Source organism: Crocuta crocuta, unplaced genomic scaffold, assembly GCF_008692635.1.
Source record: "Crocuta crocuta isolate KB4526 unplaced genomic scaffold, BGI_CrCroc_1.0 scaffold37, whole genome shotgun sequence".
NCBI lineage: Eukaryota > Metazoa > Chordata > Mammalia > Carnivora > Hyaenidae > Crocuta > Crocuta crocuta.
Genome location: NW_027532040.1, coordinates 747,498 through 768,837, shown reverse-complemented (window position 1 = coordinate 768,837; position 21,340 = coordinate 747,498). Strand labels below are relative to the sequence as shown.

General features: G+C 37.6%; 1 long non-coding RNA gene across 1 annotated transcript in view; it reads right to left on the bottom strand.

Moving 5' to 3' along the window:
- The window catches only part of LOC144241685 (uncharacterized), a 59,056-nt gene that overhangs the window by 10,947 nt on the left and 26,769 nt on the right, over positions 1–21,340 (bottom strand). Inside the window, exon 2 of the long non-coding RNA XR_013338155.1 lies at positions 10,746–10,798. This is a non-coding gene — a long non-coding RNA (uncharacterized LOC144241685). The remainder of the gene's footprint in view (positions 1–10,745; positions 10,799–21,340) is intronic.

The following is a 21,340-nucleotide window of genomic DNA, read 5'->3' as shown; positions in this document are numbered from 1 at the left end:
TTTAGGTTTGTTTTGTGGCCTAATATATGGTCTATACTGGAGAATGTCATGTGTACTTAAGAATAATGTGTATTCTATTGTTGTATAGATTGTTCTGGAGATTATGTTAGTTCTATTTGGTGTATAGCATTAGTTCTTCTCTTTTCTTATTGAGAAGAACTAATTCGTTCTATTTATTATTCATTCTATTTATTATTTATCTATTCGTTCTATTTATTATTTAAGTTGGTATTGCGATCTTCAATTATTGTTAATCTTCATTTCTATCTGTTTTTGTTTCATGTATCTGGGGACTCTGTAATTGGGTACATATAGGTGGATATATTTTATACAGACTTATACCTGAATTGTGCCATTTCATTTTACATGGAATTTTCTTATTGAAAGAACTCTATAAAAACCATCATACATTCTTGGGGCACCTGGCTGGCTCAGTACGAGGAACATGCAACTCTTGATCTCCAGATCATGAGTTTGAGTGCCATGCTGGTGTAGAAATTACTTATACAAATAAATAAACTTAAAAAATATTTAAGAAGAACCCACAATACACTTGTTCTTACAGTGTATATCTGACCACCATAGTTTCCTATGCTTAATTTAATAAACTCTTAGAAAATAGTCATTAATGGGTCATATAGTTTAAGTCTTTTACATTTCCATCTGAATTTGTAAACTTTGAATTATGTTTCCATTTTGTTTCTTTGATTGCTATCATTATAGGTTACGGGTTTTTTCCCCCCTGGAAACAAACAAAAAATGTCTGAATGTGGGAATCTAAAGGAAGACATCTATTCATTCATTCTCATTCCCTCCCTTTTTCTCTTTCTCTGTTTTAATCTCTCTATCTTTCCTTTTTCCATTTATTCCACTTCAGTGTTGGCTTCTTTTTCAGGTAGCTACATTTTCCTAAACCCAGAGGAAAGAGAGCTCCTCTTTCCAATGTTTCAACATTCCAGGATTCAGTTTCACACCAATCTCTGAAACAATCTGTGTGACCAGAGATATTGATTGATTACAATGATTGAACAGGCCTGGGAAAGAGGCCCACTATGGAGCTGGTGGTAGAATCAGCCCCAGTCACCCACAGGAGCAGAGGGCTGGGGAGGAGTGCTTTCTAAAAGGCACACTCAGGTGCTTTTATCAGAAGAAGGAGGAGATGTCAGGCACGTAGGAAAAACAGATGATCAATGTCCCCGATGTGTCAGATCATAAGAATCACCAGAATAGATGTTGAAAACAGGTATACCTGAGTCCTACACCACTCTTACTGAATAAGAATCACTTAGAGGAGTTGTCTAGAAACTGTTTTTGTTTTTTGTTTGTTTTTGTTTTTTGAGAATGAGAGAGAGCTGGGGAGGGGCGGGGGAAGAGGGAGAGAGAGAATTTTAAGCAGGTTCCATGCCCAGCAGAGAGCAAAACACAAGGCTCAATCTCACAACTGTGATATCATGATCTGAGCTGAAACCAAGAGTCAGATGCTTAACCAACTGAGCCACCCAGGTGTCCCTAGAAATTGGTGTTTTTAATATTATTTATGACTGTTCTCTTTTTGTCATTGCATCTAGTAAAGTATAAACAAGTACTTGGCACATTTTCTTTTTCCATCTATCTTAAAGATATACTTCTTAGGCTACACACCCAAGCTCAAGAGGAGTGAACAATTATTGACTACATTTAAGTTGTATAGATGTGCACTTGAAATTGGCATGCGGATGATCTCAAATAGATACTGATATTTCCCTAAACCATCAGGAATTATTCACTCTTTTGTTTGACTTCTGTAGTGTAGAACTAATGATGTGTTTTATTTTAAAAAGAGGAAAAATGAAAAAACAGAAAACTCTTTTAATTCATTTCTTATTTTCTTCCAAAAAGTAAAAATAGACAAATGATTGCACTCTGGATTTGTTAGGAGACCATATTTTTCATGTCTATAATTATACCCACACCCTTCATTACTGAACATCTGTTTAAGATTCATCACTAGAACACATCCTCAGCAGATTGAAAAGTCACAGTGAGCATCAATGAGTTACTTGTTGGTCAGCTGTGTTAACTGATTTAAGTGTGTGATATATGAAATGGCTCTGAAAGTAGAGGCTTACTGCCTCTTTTGTGCTTTCATGAGGTGTGTTGGCTTCTCTAGATTCTATGTGCCTTGTGGATCTGAGTTTTAAAGCCAATATGTACCAATGCCAAAGGAACTGAAGTTATAACACACACTTAAGTGCAGTTAGCACCATGGAATTTGTGCTTTAAAATGTCCAACAGCAATAATAATAACAACAACAATACCAACAGCATTAAACTGAAATTAAAATAACACTTATTGAGCATTTTTATGTACTCACCATTGTGTTAAACACATAACAGTAATAATCTATTAAATCCCTACAACAACCCTGTGAGGTAGTTACTGTTATTATTCCTATTTTATGGTGAGGAAATAGAAGCTCGAAGAAATCTATGTAAGCACACACAGCTATGAAATAGCTGAGACAAGTTTAGTACAGTCTGCTTCCATCCATATCTACCTACCCTCTCCTCTTAGTGAGTAATGGATTTATAATGGCAGTGGGGAATAGATATGTTTGGTAATAATGGATTTATTTGACACCAAGGAGGACAAGATTAGCAGAGTCATCGTAGGTATATCTGAATCAATGACCTTGCCTTCATTAACTCAGTATTTCACACACCTAAAGGAGCTTAGCACAGACTTGGGTGTTTTGGAACTACTTGGAAGTCATTAAAGTCTTGCCTCTAGGTTGAAGTCTCCTGGGCTGGGAAGGAACAGACTTCAGGAGTGCCTTCCATCTGTTGATGTGGGATAGACAGATTAGATTCACAGAATAAAAGCAAATGAACATGCAAGTAGAAACCTGCACCCTTTGAGTTCAATGAAAACAAGAACTGAACTCATCCATTTGCGGCCACCATCAAGAAGTCCTGATTTATACAACTTGTGTCTCCAAGGAAAACTTCTCAGTTTTTCCATAAAAAAATTATTTCCATATTAATTTTATTTCTTTAAAAATGATTGTAGATTTTTCAAAAACCTCTTGGTCTTTTTATTAACGTCTTGTAAAGTTAGAAGCAGCCCTGTTATTTCCAAAATCGGTTGGAATTAGGTACACAATTAGAGGAGTCCAACAAGTTGGAGAAAAATTTGAACTTTCCAACAGCAGTTTATCATCCTTTTTATAGAACAGGCATCAACAAAAGAAAAAAGGAAAGCCTGCCTCAACAGTCCTATGCAAAGAACCTCCCAGTTTGTTTTTTCTTTAATTATTGTCAGTCCTTGAGAAATGTACATATCTGTTGCAATAAGCAGGAGTCGTGGCATGCTCTGTGAAGATGGGCCAAACCTCCTGCAGGACCGTGTGAATGGAATTCAGTATACATTGCAGCCTAAAAATATTGTAAGAGCATTCCATTCTTCTCATGAGACTTTTCTTCCTTTTTATTCAGCTGCATTCAGATCTCTGTGGGGAGCAAGTGGGAGTCTGTGGATTTAATGACATGTAAAAGCAGAGGAGACTTCCAGAGAGCCTTCTTTCCACCCCTAAAGGTCTTCATTTGTCTACAATGCTTGATAGATCAGTTTAGTCCAGAATTCTCTGATACGGGAGAGATATTGACTTGCCCTATTATGTAAACATAGAAAGCCCCAAATCAAAACCCCTGCCAGTGACCCCAAGCCCCAAGCTTTAGGAACTATGGGATTGAGACAAGAAATTGTGAGAGTCAACAATGGCACTGACAACCATACGTTATTGACTCAGACTGATTAGAAATTAAAGCACCAACCCCAGAGGAAAATTTGCAAAGAAATCAGGGAGTGCTCGGGTGGTTCTATATTCTTGAGCTCTTATTCTTTCTTGACTGGATCATTATTAGCAAAGGCAAGTAAAAAAACTGCAAAATACTTTTGTAACCTCTTTTCCCTTTAAAATAGTTATCATTGTCCCATGTGAAAAGGTGAGATGCGACTTGGATGATTTATATTAATTTTGCCTCTACTTCTGAAATGATGTGCCTATAGACAATTCATATCACCTCTGGGATGCCTCTGTTTTTTTAAGTTTACAAATAGTGATGTAATCATATCTTCTTTCTTATCCACCGAGACAGTTATCAATCATTCTATGGACAATGATGTATTGAATTCTGAGCAAAGAAGTCTCTGATGATATTCAGGGGAATCCATTTTCCCCCTTACTGTTGTATTTTCCCTTTATTAAGAATCCGTGTTGTATCTTTGCATCCAATAGACAACAGAAAAGCACAGATATGTCCCGTCTTGTTCCTGGTATCTTCCTCCTCTCCAAAACATTATCAGTGACTTCACCAATAGGAAAGCAGAGTTTGGGAGACTGGATTTGTCAGTTAACTTGTACTCCCTCTACTGGTTGAATGGCTCATATTTCTTTTTCCATGACTCCCAGGCTCTAAGATTGATTAATTAATTAATTAATAATGGACTTATTTATTTACTTTGGTAAAGTCGAAAATTATGTATATTTTTTAGAGAGTAAAGTGATTGGCTTAGAGTGAATTTGTAATATTTTATGTTTCCCAGTATTTGGGTGTGTTTTCATTTTATTTAGCACAAATGTAATGGACAGCTTCATAAAACTAGGTGTTAGCAAAGTGGTGTTTTTGGTACATATGGGGAGCAGTCCAATAAAAACAGCTGAACATCAAATGTGTTTAAATTCATGAGTTCATAGTGATATCAACAAAACCTCTCATCAGTCACCTTTAAATGATGATAAAGAATCAATTAATTACTTTGAACACTGGTAAAAATAAGAGGAAAGAATCAAACAATATTCTGTCTTTTTTCTATGAATATTACTGAGTAATCTAAAGCAGACAAAAGCAGTATCTCTTTATATAAGTATTCCAGCCATGTAAATGTAAAAGAAATTATAAAATTAGTTTATCACCATCTTTCAATCCCTAATCAATTAATGTATCTAGGAATCAAGCATTAAAGGCTACTAACATCACATAAAGAGCTAGATCGCGTGCCTCCCGATAAAAGACTACATCACCACCTATGGACTTGCCAACGGTATGGAACCTGAGCCTGATTCAAGCCTCTGGATCCAGCTGATAATTTGCAGGAAATACAGGGGGACCGAGGAAATGTTGAACTATATCATGAGCGTGCAATCAGCAAAACTCAGACTGTGGGAGTATTTACAGGTCAAATGTCCTGGGCTCTTCAGCAGATAAACTGCAAAGACAAGACATGGATAGAGAGGGAACCTCTAGAAGAAAAGTGACTTAAAAGAGATACCACTTTTTAAAAAGAGCAAGTCTTAACTAGAGTGTTTGAAGTACATTCTTGGGTAATAAAAACTGAATAAACAGGGGAACGGTTAAGACGTTAGTCAGGTTGGTGCTTACATCTGGGAAGAGAGAAGCCACGGAGAGTTTGGAATGGAGCGAAGTGTTTCAGGGATGTTACCAAAGTTCTATTTCTTGACCTGGGTGGTGGTTACAGGGTGCTCACCTTATAATAATTCACTAACCTATGAGTTTGTGTGAGTTTTGCTTGCTGTGCTTTATTTTACCATAACAAAAATTTTTAAATGGGCATCTAGAATGAGAAGGGTACCTATTAGCTGCTTCAGTCAGTTCCCCTTCTCCCTGTTCCCTAAATTTCTCTCCCTCTCTTCTCTTTGTCTGTCTGGTCATCATGATTACTCTTTCAGCCTCCTGTGGGCACCTTCCTCATGTGGCCTTTTTAGATACAAGTTGAAGCTATTGCCTGCTTGTTGGTTTTGGTGACTGCTTGTTCCTCATCTAATGTTAATTGGGACAGCTGGGAGGAGAAAAGCAAGTCAGATATTCACTTCTTTTTGCTGATTTTTTCTTTTTTTTTTTTTTAAGTTTATTTATTTTGAGAGAGAGAGAGAGAGAGAGCGCGAACCTGAGCCAGGGAGGAAAAGAGAATCCCAAGCAGGCTCCAGGCTGATAGTGAAGAGCCCATCATGGGGCTCAAATCCACGAACTGTGAGATCATGACCAGAGCTGAAACCAGGAGTCAAATGCTTAACCGACTGAGCCACCTAAGCACCGCACCTTTTTGCTGATTTTCAAGCTCTGCCACATAAACTCAATTTCATCAGAGCTCATGTTATATTGTGCTTCCCGCTGTATGTTTTGTACATTTACGTGATTTAAGTTTTTTTAAAAAAATGGTTTATCTTGTCAGTTACTCATAAATTTAACTTAGATTTAAATGGTAGACTCAAAAAGGACGAATATTTTAAACACAGGTATTTAAGAAACAATTAATTAGTGAGGGTACCTAGGTCATGGCTCAGTCAGTTGAGTGTCTGACTTCAGCTCAGGTCATGATCTCATGGTTCATGAGTTTGAGCTCAGTACTGGCCTCTCCGCTGTCAACACAGAGCTTGCTTCGGATCCTCTGTCCTCTCTCTCTGCCGCTCCCCTGCTTGTGTGTGCGCGTGCGCGCGTGCACACACACACACACACACACACACACACTCTCTCTCTCTCTCTCCCTCACTCCCTCTCTGTCTTATAAATAAACATTAAAATAAGAAACAACTAATTAGTTTTGTTGAGTACCTTCTATAAGCCATTCACCAGGTTAGTTTACTTTAAAGTGGTTATAAAAAAATAGTAGAGACTATTTATTGAGTATCAGTTATGTGCTAGGCAGTTTGCATATACTACCCCTAATCCTGAAAAGGACATATTATCTCTACAAAGTGGGCATCATTGTCTCTATTTTACAGATAAGGAATGTGAAGTCCTTAAGATAAAATGATTTGTTCAAAGTCATACAGATACTTACTTGTGAAAACAAAATTGAACCTGTCTTTCTGGTTTCAGGGTTTGCTTTTTCACTGTGGGATGGTGACTGGATACTGTAACATGGAAGTTTTCATTATATAGTTAAAGCAGCATTTTCTAAACTGACCTCGTGGTAAGGTATGGCACTGGACTTGAGTTTTAATAGGAGTTACAAGATCAACAGTGGAAGATGATGTGTAGGGGGTGGCTATCCTTCGTGTCATGAGTGTAAAGCACAACTCTCATGGCAAACAGATAAAAACACCCTTGAGTATATAATTAAAGCTAATGTCAGAGAAGACTTCCTGATTGCCCTGACAACTGTCACCTTTTCTTTTCTATCTCTGGCACTGCCTCACCTCATTCATGATTTCCTTTTCTCTTATTATCATGTAATGGAAACTTGGTGTGTTGGTAATACACTGCCAATTTCTTGGTAAATCAATGGAAAATGTCTTTCTTCTGGACTGCTAGAGAAGAACTGACCCCAGATTATAACTGATCTCAGAGCTCTTTTGCATTTGGACACATAGGAGACAGGAAACAAGATAAACTAAGAGAGAACATACTCATTTAACTGTAAAAAATTGCTCTTCGTGTGACCTATTCCTCACTTAGCAAAAAGCCACTCAGTGCTGGGAGATTTCTATTCTGGGGATTTGCACAAAACAGTTTATTTATTTATTTAAAATTTTTAATGTTTTATTTATTTCTGAGAGAAAGAGACAGAGAGACAGAGAGAGACAGAGACAGCGTGAGCAGGAGAGGGTCAGAGAGAGAGGGAGACACAGAATCTGAAGCAGGCTTCAGGCTCTGAGCTAGCTGTCAGCACAGAGCCCAACGCGGGACTCGAACTCACGAACTGAGAGATCATGACCTGAGCAGAAGTTGGACGCTTAACTGACCGAGCCACCCAGGCACCCCCAAAACAGTTTATTTATTGCGCAGAAATAAATATGCATAGACAAGGGAATAAGAACTTGACTGAGTTTCCTGTTTAGTGGCAGTCTTACAAGAAAAAAATATTCTTTTATTTCATTAAAAAATTTGCCTTCAAAATTCTTCTTTTATAGCTTTTCAAATGGAATTTGAAAAGGATTATGATTTTGGCGGGGGAAAGAACAATTTTCTGTTTTGCTTAAGCATTAACATACTGGCAGGGTTTATATAATTAATCTGCCACAAATGTAATGGAAGCAGCATTTACACACAATGTATTTGTATGACTCTTACTTTCATAAGGCTATATATTTTTTCATGTTTATAAAAGTGTGGATGTTGCTGATACAGCTTTTTTTTTCTTTTAAAGAAAATCTAAATCACACACACGTACGCACGCACACACACATATTTATGAAAACCAAACTAAAACCTGTGCTTTTCTTACTGTCTTTCCTTAAAAAAACGAAGCTCTCTAATATCTCGGAATGCATCTTTGGCCATTTGTGTGTGTGCTTTTTTTTTTTTTTTTAAATGCAACTAATGATAGATACTTAAGGTGCTAAACATGGCCTTGAGAACTATTTTTATTTTAACACCTGGACTTACTGAATATTTCCAAAACAATCAAGTTATAGATCTTTCTTTTGAAGAACCTGGCTACCACTAGAGAAACTTAGGACATTCCACAGACACAGTAATGACATGTATACCTAAAGATCACTTGAAAAACAAGAGTCTCAAGTTTCCGACCCTACCATACAAAACAAAAGTTATGTGGCCAAGTGAGATGCTTTAGTTGGTGGGCTACAATAAAGAAAATCCCATAACAATGAAAACACTGAGTTCTAAAAATCAGAAATTCCTCAACAGCCAGTGATTCTTAGCCCAGTTATCTATTAGAATTAGTGGAAGGGTGTGTGTGAATGTTTTCATTAAATACTGATGTCCAGTTTTTCCAAGTCTCTAGGTGGAACATAGGCAACAATATTTTTTAAAAACTCTCAAGATAATCTCTCTGTGTGGCCAGTGTTAAGCACCACAGATCTGCATGAGAATTTTCAAATATATTGCAAATCCTGAGGAAATGTGAAATGATTTATTGCTTGATCAGAAGACCTGATTTAAATATGTTAGGCAATCAGCAAGATTTGCTCACTGGCAATTCCTTCATTTCATTACAAAGGCCTCTATGGATATCTTGCCAGACATTTATGCCACCAAAAAGTGTGAAAACTTTTCAAAATGCTATGCTTCCAGACTGCAGAAGATTTGTTCATTCAGGAGAATGTGAAACAAGTTCTTTTGGGGGTCTGGGAATGCTTTTTACATAAGAGCATTTAGGGAGAATGAGGTAGAAAAAGTTCCTTTTCTCCCTTTCTTTTTTATTTTCTGAAATACGTCAGTGGAACCTAAACTGATCAAGGTATAGTGAAAGTCACTTGAATGACCTAGAATGATGCTTCCCCAAACAAAGGGCAGTTTGGTAGAAGCCCAAAGATCAAACTTTACATCAAAATCCCAACCTACATGTTCTCCAAAGCCGTCCCTCCCACTGTGAACATCTTCCAACTTCTTTTGATACAGTGGGCATTTTGTCCTGTTAGGAGGCATTTTCTTTGCTCAGTTCATCTGATCTGAAACAGTGGTGGTGTGTGGGGTAGATTTGCTTTCTGGACACTGTGGCATTTTAGCAAAAAAAAAAAAAAAAAAAAAAAACAAGCCCAGCCTGTGTGGTTCATTCTAATTTATCAAAAGCTGCCAGGCTTGGCTACACTGCAGGTCTAGCAATCTATTTCAATGTAAACATTTTAATTACTATTTCTAACATTTGGCTTTCATTAAAAGTTAAAGAAAACTTAAAAAAATGTTTTCATAAAGTAAATACTGGAAAACCCCTTTACAAAGCCCACCCCCCCACACACATACGGTTTTGATTTAAAGACAAAAAGAAAACCCTATAAACAAAAGAAGAAAAACAAGAAGAACAAGAACAAGAAAAAGAGTGGGAGAGAGAGAGAGAAAGAAGGAGGGAAGGAGGAAGGAAGGATTATAGAAAAGGAAGATAATATAAGGAAAAGTATGTACCCCTATCTTAATACCACTCATAAAAATTAACTTGAAATAGATTAAAGACTTAAGTGTAAGAAAGACCTAGTATGTAAAACTCTTAGAAGAAAACATAGAGAAGGAACTCCTTGACATTGGTTTTGGTAAAAGTTTTTGGAAATGATATCAAAAGTACAAGTCATCTAAACAAAAATCAACAAATGGACTATATTAAGCTAAAAAGCTTCTGTACAGAAAAAAAAACAAGTAAAATTAAAAGGTAACCTACAGAGCTGGAGAAAATATTTGCAAACTACATACTGGGTAAAGGGTCAATGCCCAAAATATATAAAGAACTCATACAACAACACACAGCAACAACAAAACAAATATCTAATTAAAAATGGTCAGAGGACCTTAGTAGGTATTTTTCCAAAGAAGACATCCACATCCAAATGTTCAACACATACATGAAAGAATGTTCAATATTACTAATTACCAGGGAAATGCAAATCAAAACCACAATGACATATCACCTCACACCTGTTAAAATGGATATCATCAAAAAGAGGAGATAACAAGTGTTGGTGAGGCTGTGGAGAAAAGGAAATCTTTGTGCACTGCTGGTGGGAATGCAGTTTTGTTAAGCCACTATGGAGAATATTATTGAGGTTGGTCAAAAAATTAAAAATGCAACTACCATATGATCCAGTACTCCCATTCCTGGGTGTATATTCAAAATAAATCAAAATAGGATATTGAAAAGAAATCTGCTCTCCTGTGTTTACTGCAACATTATTCACAATGGTCAAGATATGGAGACAACTTAAATGTCTGTCAGTGGATGAATGGATAAAGAAGATGTGGTATATATACAATTGAACTTTATTCAGCCATGAGGAAAAAGAAAATCTTACCATTAGCAAAAACATGGATGGAACTTTAGGGCATTATGCTTAACGGGATAAGCCTGTCAAAGAAAGACAAATATCGTATGTTATTACTTGTATGTAGAAAAGTCAAATTTGTTAAAACAGAATAGAATGGTGGTTAACAAGGGCTGGGGGAACTGGGAGGATGTTGTTGAGAGAATCAAACTTGCAATTAAAAGATGAATACATTTTGAAGATCTAACACATAGCATACTGATTATAGACAATACTGTATTACATACTTCAAAATTGCTAACCGATTTGATTTTATAAGCTCCCATCACACACACAAAAGATGTGTGTGTGTGTGTGTGTGTGTGTGTGTGTGTGTAAAGTAGTAGACGACACTGTCCCTGTCCCCCCAAAAAGCTGTAGTACAGTTTGGTGAGTTCTTCTCATCTAGCTCTGAAGTTCCCTGTTAAGTTTGATTTGGCAGGATGTACGTTATTGGATAATACAAGATACAACTTTATTTATCCTCCTATACTAGGAGTGTTAGTTTCAGTTGACATGTGTTTCTTGTTCTGATATGCAATTGTATGCTATATGGTTAGTCTTAGTTGAAAGACTATATTCTAGAAAGTGGTAACATATTAAGATTGCACTAGTTCTTCATAAAGCAGAGAAGGAGCAAAATAGGTTCAAGAGGTAGTGGGGGTCAAAGTAGGCTGTGGACATTGGATATTACCTTGGGTGACAGAGAAAACCACAAGAGGGTTCAGAGTGGAGGAGTGATATGACCAGGTTTATATTTTATTTTTTAATGTTTATTTATTTTTGAGAAAAAGAGAGAGAGAGAGAGAGGCAAACAGACAGACAGACAGACCAGGGGAGTGGCAGAGAGAGGAGGGAGACAGAATCTGAAGCAGGGTCCAGGCTCCAAGATGTCAGCACAGATCCCAACAGAGGGCCTGAACCCAAAAACCATGAGATCATGACCAGAGCCGAAGTCAGACCTTTAACTGACTGAGCCACCCAGGCACCCAACCTGACTTATATTTTAAAGCAATCACTTTTATTATTGGGTTAAGAACAGACTATAGGAGGCAAGGGCAGAAGCAAGAATATCAGTCAAGAGTAGACTGCAATGTTCAAGAAAAAGATGATGTAATTTGGACCAGGATGATAATGATGGAGGTAGAGAGAGGTGTGGATATACTTTAAACACAGCTATACAGGATTTGGTGGTGGACTGGATATTAGAAAGAGGATACAGAGTCAAGAGTTTTGCTTTGTTTTTTGGAACACTGAAAACGATAGTAGCCGTTAACTGAGATGAAGAAGATAACTAGAGGAACAAGTTTTAGGATGTGGATTTGGGGTTTCCTTTTGGAGTATGTCAAGTTTGAGAAACCTAAGATGCTCCCAAGTGGAGAAAGCAGCATTTGGTGGAGTACAGACTCAATTCATCAGGGAGTCTGGAGTTCAGGGGAAAGGCTGGGGCTGGAGATAAGAATTTGGGTCAGATCCACATAATGTGGCATGCCATGTTGCTGTAAATCATTGGTGAAGGCACTTCTCATAAAAAGGTGACTCTTAAGACTATTATATTATGGGGGTGCCTGGGTAGCTCAGTTGGTTGAGGGCCCAACTCTTGATTTCAGTTCAGGTTATGATCCCAGGGTGGTGGGATTGAGCCCCATGTTGGGCTCTGTGCTGAGCATGGAGGCTGCTTGGGATTCTCTCTCTTACTCTGCCCCTCTCCCCTGCTTGCTCTCTCTCTTGATCTCCCTCAAAAGAAACAAGAACCCGATTATATTACATCCTTTTGAGTTGCCTTTTTAACTTTGGACTCTTAAGCTAGTATACTTTGAAAGTTTTAGCCTTTTTATTCTCATCTTTTAATCTTTTATACCTATTTGCTATGACCTATTACAAGTATCTATGCTTTATATATCTCCAGATCTACTCTATCCCCAAAGAAGTGTTCAATACCTATCTGGTGATTACATAATTATTATGTTTTTTTGTCATCTTTAAGATGGAAGCCAAAATGTTTTCTATATTGTTTGGTATTATTTGGAATATCTTTAATGTTAAATTTTCTCTAGAAAAGGTAATCTCCCACATTATATAAAAGGTATTGGGGAAATACAATTCAGGACCTTAAGCAATCTATCACATGAGGAAAACTGAGGCCAGAGACTACTACTGAACCTCCCTTCCTCCCTAGTCTGGACACCAGTCATCACCTAATGCAGGACTCATGTCCTAGTAGTGTTTGGGATGGAAATGGCCCTAAAAATTCGGGCCAAGTGCTCTGTGCTGACAGCTCAGAGCCTGGAACCTCTTCTGATTCGGAGTCCCCCTCTCACTCTGCCCCACCCCCACTCGTGCTCTGTCTCTCTGTCTCTCTCTCTCTCTCTTTCTCTCTTCCTCTCTCCCTTAAGAATAAATAAAACATTTAAAAAATAATAATAAAATTTTTAAAAAATTCTGGCCAAGTTAACCCACAATTAACTATGTAAATGCTCAAGAAGTCAGACTATCATGGCAGGTCTGGGGGCAGGTACTGGTAACTGATGGCTTTAGGAGTTCTGGACCAAGTGTAATAAAAAGAACAAGTAAAATGTCCATACAATTTGACTGACCAGCCCACGTTAGATTAAAATAGCCCTTCCTTGTGTTCTTCCAGAATGGAAAAAAAGTCAGGTTTGGTTGATTTTCTCAGGTCTCTTCCAGATGGGACAGGCATTTTCTGAGAGAGATTAAGAACTGGGAGTAAAATGGTCCTTGCTTAGATACGTTTTTTGTATTTGTATTTGATACCTCTGAAGCCACTGAAGTCAGAAGAAAGATGAGACTTAAAAATAGAAAGGTTGTAACTTCACCACTTAGATTCTGGTTTTCTGTGCGTTCATACACTCAGCAACTGTTTACAGAACTCTTACTCTGTGTTGGAGGCTGTGACTTATAAACTGGGTTTTGTTATTGTTCTTGTTAAGTACAATGTATCAATTTTTTAAAAATTAGAAAATAATTTCTTTATTACTATTATAATCAAGAATTTAAAGCAGCTAACATCAGCAATAGAACTTTGTTATAATTTAACTACAGGTAAATTCTTCACAGCGAAATAAAACTATTCCCTAAAATAGGATATTAAAAGACAATCAGTAAGTTGGAAGAAAAAAGTTTTGTCCTTCATACATAATGAACAAATGGATCCGCTTTATAGAGAAATATCATATGTACTGCTTTTAGAAATATATGAAAATAGAAAAAGATAAAAGTTAAGAATTAAGTTATTCAAATAAATGTTAAGTGCTGATAAACATAAATCTTGAATGTTATTCGTATTAAGAAGTTTTGTAATTACAAATAACAATGAAATACTATTTTTCCCACTAACTTTTTATGAAATTGGGTTTTGGAGGTTGCATTATCTATCCATCTATCAGAAGAGTTGAATGTGAATTATCAAGTAGATAAGAGGGTGAGAATCTAAGAAGAGGGTACTCTAGAAGTCTGAAGTAGTAGTTTCTGTTCAGAGATACATAAAAAGTTCAACACTGCTGGAGTTTAATGTGCAAGAGGGAGAAGAAGAACGTAGACTGAGACAAGTATGAAGGGTTAGGATTATGGAGGATTTGGGGTAGGTAATGATGAAGACCTTCAACTGTATCCTGAGGGTGACTGGGAGCAAGTGAAGAACTTTCTATAGGAAAAATCTCAGTCGAATTATAGTTTTTAGGAAGAGCACTTTGACCCTGCAGGCAAGGTGAGGCTGAAGACAGGATGACTACTCAAGCACTACAGGTGGTCTGGATGAGATGGGGGAGCTTGAATCTAGCCAAGAAAGAGGGACTGGAGAGGAGATCAACCAGAGCAAGAAGTAGCTTCTGCAGCATGTCTTCTGGAGTTTACAGTGATAAAGTTGTGATATACACTTAAATTCAAAGGAAAACACCACCAATGACACACTTGGCCTCTTCTCAATTTTAACACAGGTTCACCTTTGGAGATACACTTCCTTTTTGTTTCCCCTAGAATAACCATGAGATGGGGGGAATAAGGCTGTTATTCCAGCTGGGTGTAGCTTGTGGTCAATAAAATTTGTGGCCGCTTTTTGCATATCACTGTGGTTAGCTGGTCCTCACCCTGGCTGGAGGTATCTGATAATGCAAGGATTTGAAATTGAGTTGTAGGTACCTCCTATCTTAAGGCTCCTACCGAGACCCTGGGGGAGTTTCCTGGAGTACTGAGCTCTATTGCGGTACTCAGCTCTTCTCCAAATGGCAACCAGGAAGAAACTTGGATTCTGAAGAGAAAAGAACCCCAGAAGTCTCAAGAAAGATTGAGGGGGTCTTCAAATTCACATTTGGAATTTACCATTTGCCTTTCTATGAACATAATACATCTGGTTATTGGTCTCTTAATTATCCTGCGTAGAATGAGGGTAACAAACCTAGTTTACAGCTAATCCGCCTCCATCACTCCACTTCCTTTTAAAAAAATTTTTAATGTTTATTTTTGAGAGGGGGAAGGGGAAGAGAGAGAGGGAGACACAGAATCCAAAGCAGGCTCCAGGCTCTGAGCTGTCAGCACAGAGTCTGATGTGGGGCTCGAACTCACAGACCGTGAGATCATGACCTGAGCTGAAGTTGGACACTTAACTAACTAAGCCGCCCAGGTGCCCCACCACTTCTTTTTTTTTTGTTTTGTTTTTAAGAAAAAATATTGTTGATAATTTCACAAGTTGATCAAGAAATATACAGTTTCAGTTTTAAATTATGAATTATAGTTTTTAAATTTATAGAACATTTTTATTTATTTTTTAAAAATTTGACTCAGTTTTTTAAATTACAGAGAATAGTTAATAGATACAACTATAGCTAGGTTAGTGAACCATATCGAATATTCAGAAACATTTATGAGGTGCTTTATGTGAAGTTTAAGCTGAGCCATAACTCATTTGGAGCTAGCCAAAAGAGTTTATGAGTAGAAATTTGGCAAAAATTAAGAGTCAAATACTGAAATAAGGTAAAAGCAGTTCTCTGGTGGGTGATTGGAAATGAATGGGAAAACCCATAAGTGTGAGATGGGTATTTCAGAGGTGAGAATGTACAGAGCATAAACCTGAAGGGAGTATGTATGTCCTAGGTATTTTATAAATACAGAATTTGAACGCCAAAGCAGTTAACTGTCTTGGCAAGGTCACATAGTTAGGGGCAGAGTCTGGATGAAACTTAAACTCTCTTGACCCAAAGTCCATCACTTTTTCCAGTATCCTACATTATCCTGTGATTTGGTATGGAGTTGGAGATTTCAGTGTCTATGAAGCCACACAGATGAAGACACCAGAATAAAAAGAGTGGTAAGATTATATAAAGACAGAGCTGTGAAACTAAAATAATAAGTTGGATTAATTTCTCCAGGTTGTAGAAAATAATAGCTGTCTTTCCAATCATGGAGAAAGGAAGAGGGGGCATTATTGACAGAAGGGTGCTTTTGGCCCTAATCTGATGTTTAGCCCAGGAAACTGTGTAAGAATCCGACTTTAAGAAAAACCTTCAGGTGGTATTTTACACACACACACACACACACACACACACACACACACACACAGCAAAGGATGTACAGGTCCAATTAAGGAGCTTATCTGATAGAAGACTCTAGCACTTTCTTTAGTAATTATATTGCCCTTCTAATTGCTAGGAAAGGGGGTGGAGAGCTGTTAAACAGCACAATAGACAAGGCATTACAAGGAACCCAGATAACAGCCAACAGAACTGGTTATAAAAAGATTAAAAGCTCTTGAAGTAGACCAAACAGAAGGAGCAGATAACATCCATCTGCAGGTTCTAAAGGCATGAGCAAGGAAATTCATGAACCTTAGGACTACAGCTTACATGGTGTCAAATGGAAGGCTGAGTAAGAATATGCCTCACTTGGGGTGCCTGGGTGAACTTGGTTGGTTAAACATCTGACTTCAGCTCAGGTTATGATCTCACGGTTGGTGGGTTTGAGCCCCACATCAGGCTCTGTGCTGACAGCTGAGAGCCTGGAGCCTGCTTTGGATTCCGTGTCTCTCTCTCTCTCCATCTCTGCCCCTTCCCCACTAGCACCTTGCCTCTTAAAAATAAATAAGTATTTAAAAAAATATGACTCACTCATGTGTCAACTGTCTAAGATATTTTGGTAAAACATTTTTCTAGACAAAGTTGGTCTAAATGACTGGCCCTCAATTTTGGACAGTCTTCTGAAACTTAGTCACAAGACTTTTATGACAGGTGTCAGAAAGAGCACTCTAGGGGCTTATAACTGATAAAACTTAAGGGTCGTGTTCTAATGAACTTGAAAATAAAAATACGGATATTGAGCATCTCCTATAACATGTAGTCTCTAGAATATTAATTCTAAGATCTTACTCTGATATTATCCCTATTGTATAGACCTCAGAAAGGGTTGATTGATTTGGATGAGGCATAAGTGATGGGGTAGGAATTATTCCTGGTTGTGTCTGATGCTTGTTTATTTCTCATACACCACAAAGTAGGTCAATGGGAAGGACTGTAACTTCTAATTTTCTTCTCTGTCAAGACTGGAGCAGAGGCAGGAGAAAATGCTTAGAGGAGGCAGGTCAGTTCATCCTGTGTTGGTTAATGTGTGCCTGACCCTACAAAAATCATATGCTACAACATTTTCCAGGTAGTTTTTAAGGGAACTTAGAAAGGGTTCCTGGACTCAGGACCCCAAACACTGTGCAGATAGCAATGGTTCCCCTATTACTATAGGATAAAAGTTAGTATCCAAACTCTACATTTTGGCATTCAAGACCCTCACCAGTCTGCCTCCAATCTAAAAATTTTGCTTAAGCAATTTTTATTGTGAAGTATACCAAATACATAGAAAAATATGTAAAATGTGTATGTACGGTTTAATAAGTGGTAATTATAAAAGTAGCTATTATAGTCTAGGCACAGTGATCACAGTGCCTTCTTGCTATTATCATAATCAATCTTCACAAAATCTTAAAGTATCCTTATTTTGAAGACTCCAAGGGTAGGTGGGGGGGGTTAAGTTTAAGTAACTTGCTCATAGTCATACAGCCACACAGAGGGATGTGAATTTCGGTCTGTCAGACTAGAATTATGTTTGGCATAACATGTCATCCCCATGCTACTCAGGAACATCAACTTTTTTCTCCTTTTTCTAAAGGAAATAAAAGGAAATAAAAATCTGATTAACATATATTGAGTGTCTGGGCTTGTACAAGATACTTCAATACCTTATTTAATTCCCAAAATAATTTAAAGCAGCAAGTTGTTTTATTCTCATAATCAACACATGCCTAAACTATAGTGGTAACCTTCATTTTCCTCTACTCCCACGTTGAAGGAGGACTAAGTGTTTGGTGGGTTAAATTAAGTAATGGGTTAAATTATGTAGCACATTAACTAGAAATGGACAGTTCACTAAAGATTTGGTGGATGACAAGTACCACTACCATACCGGACTTTTCTATTGTAAATTGTGAAGTTCCAATCTGGTACCAGCTACCATCTTTCTTCTCAATTCTCAGGTTCCTTTCTTCCAAAACCTTATTATCATATTGTCCCCATTTGTTTCCTTCGATGGGATTTGATTCAGAAATATGGTAGAATTCAGGGCATTTTCTTTTTTTCTTCTTTTTAAAATGTTAATTTAGGGGCGCCTGGGTGGCTCAGTCGGTTGAGTGGCCAACTTCAGCTCAGGTCATGATCTCGCGGTCCATGGGTTCAAGCCCCATATCAGGCTCTGTGCTGTGGGCTCAGAGCCTGGAGCCTGCTTTGGATTCTGTGGTTCTCTCTCTCTCTCTCTCTGCCCCTTCCCCACTCAATCTCTGTCTCTCTCTGTCTCAAAAATAAAATAAACATTAAAAAATTAAAAAAAATTAACCAGCTATATATGTGTCGATAAACTCTCCTCTGTTTATCCTTATGCAAGTATCACATTGTTTTAATTACAATAGCTTTATCCTAAATCTTGAAATCAGATGGTGGACAACCTCTAGCTTTCACTACACTCTTCATAGAGTTGTCAAATTTGGAAAAACCAAGAGGGGAACTTTTTCTCACATAAGTACTCTGAACACTTGTACATACTCTGGAAGCATCCCTTTGCATCTTATAATAATTTACATCAGTTGCTATTAAGCCTTCATTGTAAGTTCTTGCTTTCATGTTCCCTTGCAAATGAACCCCTTAAATGAATTGCTTCATGTCCATGATGTGTGTAATTTGTCATGAAGGTCACAAATACCAGGTCTCCTGCACCATGGGAGGCAAGTGGGCAGCACTGCTGAACAGCTCCACTTTTCAGACTGTCAAGTTATCTTGCTCTCCCATGGTTTCCTGATGTCTGGGAGCCTGGCACCTCACTTCAGAAGCTTTGAAAAAAACAGGTTGTTCAGGTGGCATTTGAAATGGCAAAGAGCTCACTTTTAAGTATTGGGAATTCTAGGGAAAGTAGACTCACTTTCACCAATTCAGTCCATGGAAATGAGGAATCAAAAACATTAGTCATGCAAACTATTATGTCACAAATCAAGGGGATTTATGCTGAAGAAAGAGCCCTAGCCTGGTCTTTCAAATGCAGGGACCCTCTCCTCTGTCACCAAAGGGATTTTTTTGGACAGAAACTTCTTTTACTAGAGCATTTTCAGAGTGGGAGAAGTGTATATAACATTACACTTACTACTCTATAATTATTTTCCTATCTGTATTTTTTTCTCTCCAAACTACTGACAGACAAAACTTGATAAATAGGAGTTTCATAATGAGTGACAAATGTCAGCATAATAGCAGCTCATTTGTATAGCAATATTATTGAAGAAATGTAATAAAGTACCAGCTTAAAAACATTTTTTTTCTAAAATGAATTGTACACTTCCTTGTACTCATAATGGAATCTGCTGAACAAATTTAATCTCCCTTGGTAACTCAGGCACTGTTGGAGATGTAGTGTTGTGTGTCCTCATACAAAATGGCTGTACTTTTTACTTCCTGTGTGTATTTATTAGCTTCCCTCCCATCCTGTTAGTATTGGCCTTTTATTTGCAAACCGCTGTATTAGAAATGAGATAATGGATCTTGCTGGAACTGTGAGAGAAGCAGGAGCACATGGGTTCTGTGTGGGGCCCGGAGGCTTCTCTGATGAGTTCATGATTTCTTTTCATTAAACTTTGTGACATGTTTTCCTTCCCCAAGTGACTCAAACGTTCTTGGCTTTGTCATAGATAGTTAAAATCTCTGGAAATAACCGTGTGTGTGTGTGTGTGTGTGTGTGTGTGCGCGCGCGTGCATGCGTGCGTGCAGGAAAGTCTGGTGCATATCTGTGTGTTAAATGTTAAATATGTGAGAGGTAAAGGCATGGATATATACATATAATATGTATTTTAAGTTCCTCAAGAGTTCTCTACATATCTGTGTCTAATATAAACTAATCCCTAAATAAATGTTAGTTGAATTAATGAAAAAAACATAGACTTTGCATGTATTGATAGGCAGTAGCCATAGCAACTGTGACAAGTTTATAATTCTTTCTGCAATGTGGGATATGTGTTACATCACCCTGGAATGATGTCCCGATTCCTTTTGGAAGAGATAGTTATTCTGATAGCATTGTTATGACCACTGGCCACACCAGCTTTAGGGGCTAAACTTCCAGGTAACTAGCTTTATGTAGAAGGCTGTTAGGTGTTCCACCTGTGCCGACCCAGCTCAAATCCCCTCTCCGGGGACTAGGGGCACCATCAGTCTAATTTTCCTCAAAAAATAAAAGCTTAGTTGCCACTTTTTAGTGAACAAAATGCTATTTAGAATATTCATATCAAAGGCAGTTGCAGCATCAAGATTTTCCTACTGCTGTTAGGTTGAATGGTAGTGGACTCTTTAACTGCTAATGCCATTGAGTCAAGAAAAGAAAGTAGAATGTCATGATTTAGAAGCAGCACCTGGGTGGCTCAGTGGGTTAAGCATCCAACTTCAGCTCAGGTCATGATCTCAGGGTTTACAAGTTTGAGTCCCACATCAGATTCTCTGCTGTCAGCACAGAGCCTGCTTCGGATCCTCTGTCTCTCCTTCTGCCCCTCTCCTGCCCATGCATTCTCTCTCAAAAATAAATAAACATTTAAAAAAAGAGAAGCAATTAGCTGTATTTCCCTCCTGGCATCAACCAGTAAAACACAGTTGGTCTGAGTGTAGAGAAGGATATGGGACCCCACATCCCACAGGTTTCATCTGAGATAAATAATAAAATTAAGACTAATAAAATTAGATGGTTTCTATCATGAAAGAACATAACTAATTTGGAAGTCATTCTTTAAAATTATTTCCATTAGTTTTTTTGTCCTTTTTAATGACATTTGGAGTCTTCATCTATGAAGAACCAGTTATTTCTAATGGTATCTATAATATTTCTCCCTTCAGTGGTTATTAGGTTGGTTTTATATTCACATCCTCTTCTAAACTGTACTAACTTGATGCTTAAAATGACTAGTTTAGATCCCCAAAATTGCATGAAGTTGACTCTGATTTTGAATTGACTTGCTTTACTGACAACAAGCAGCAAGTGAGCATACTGTGATCCCTGGGGAA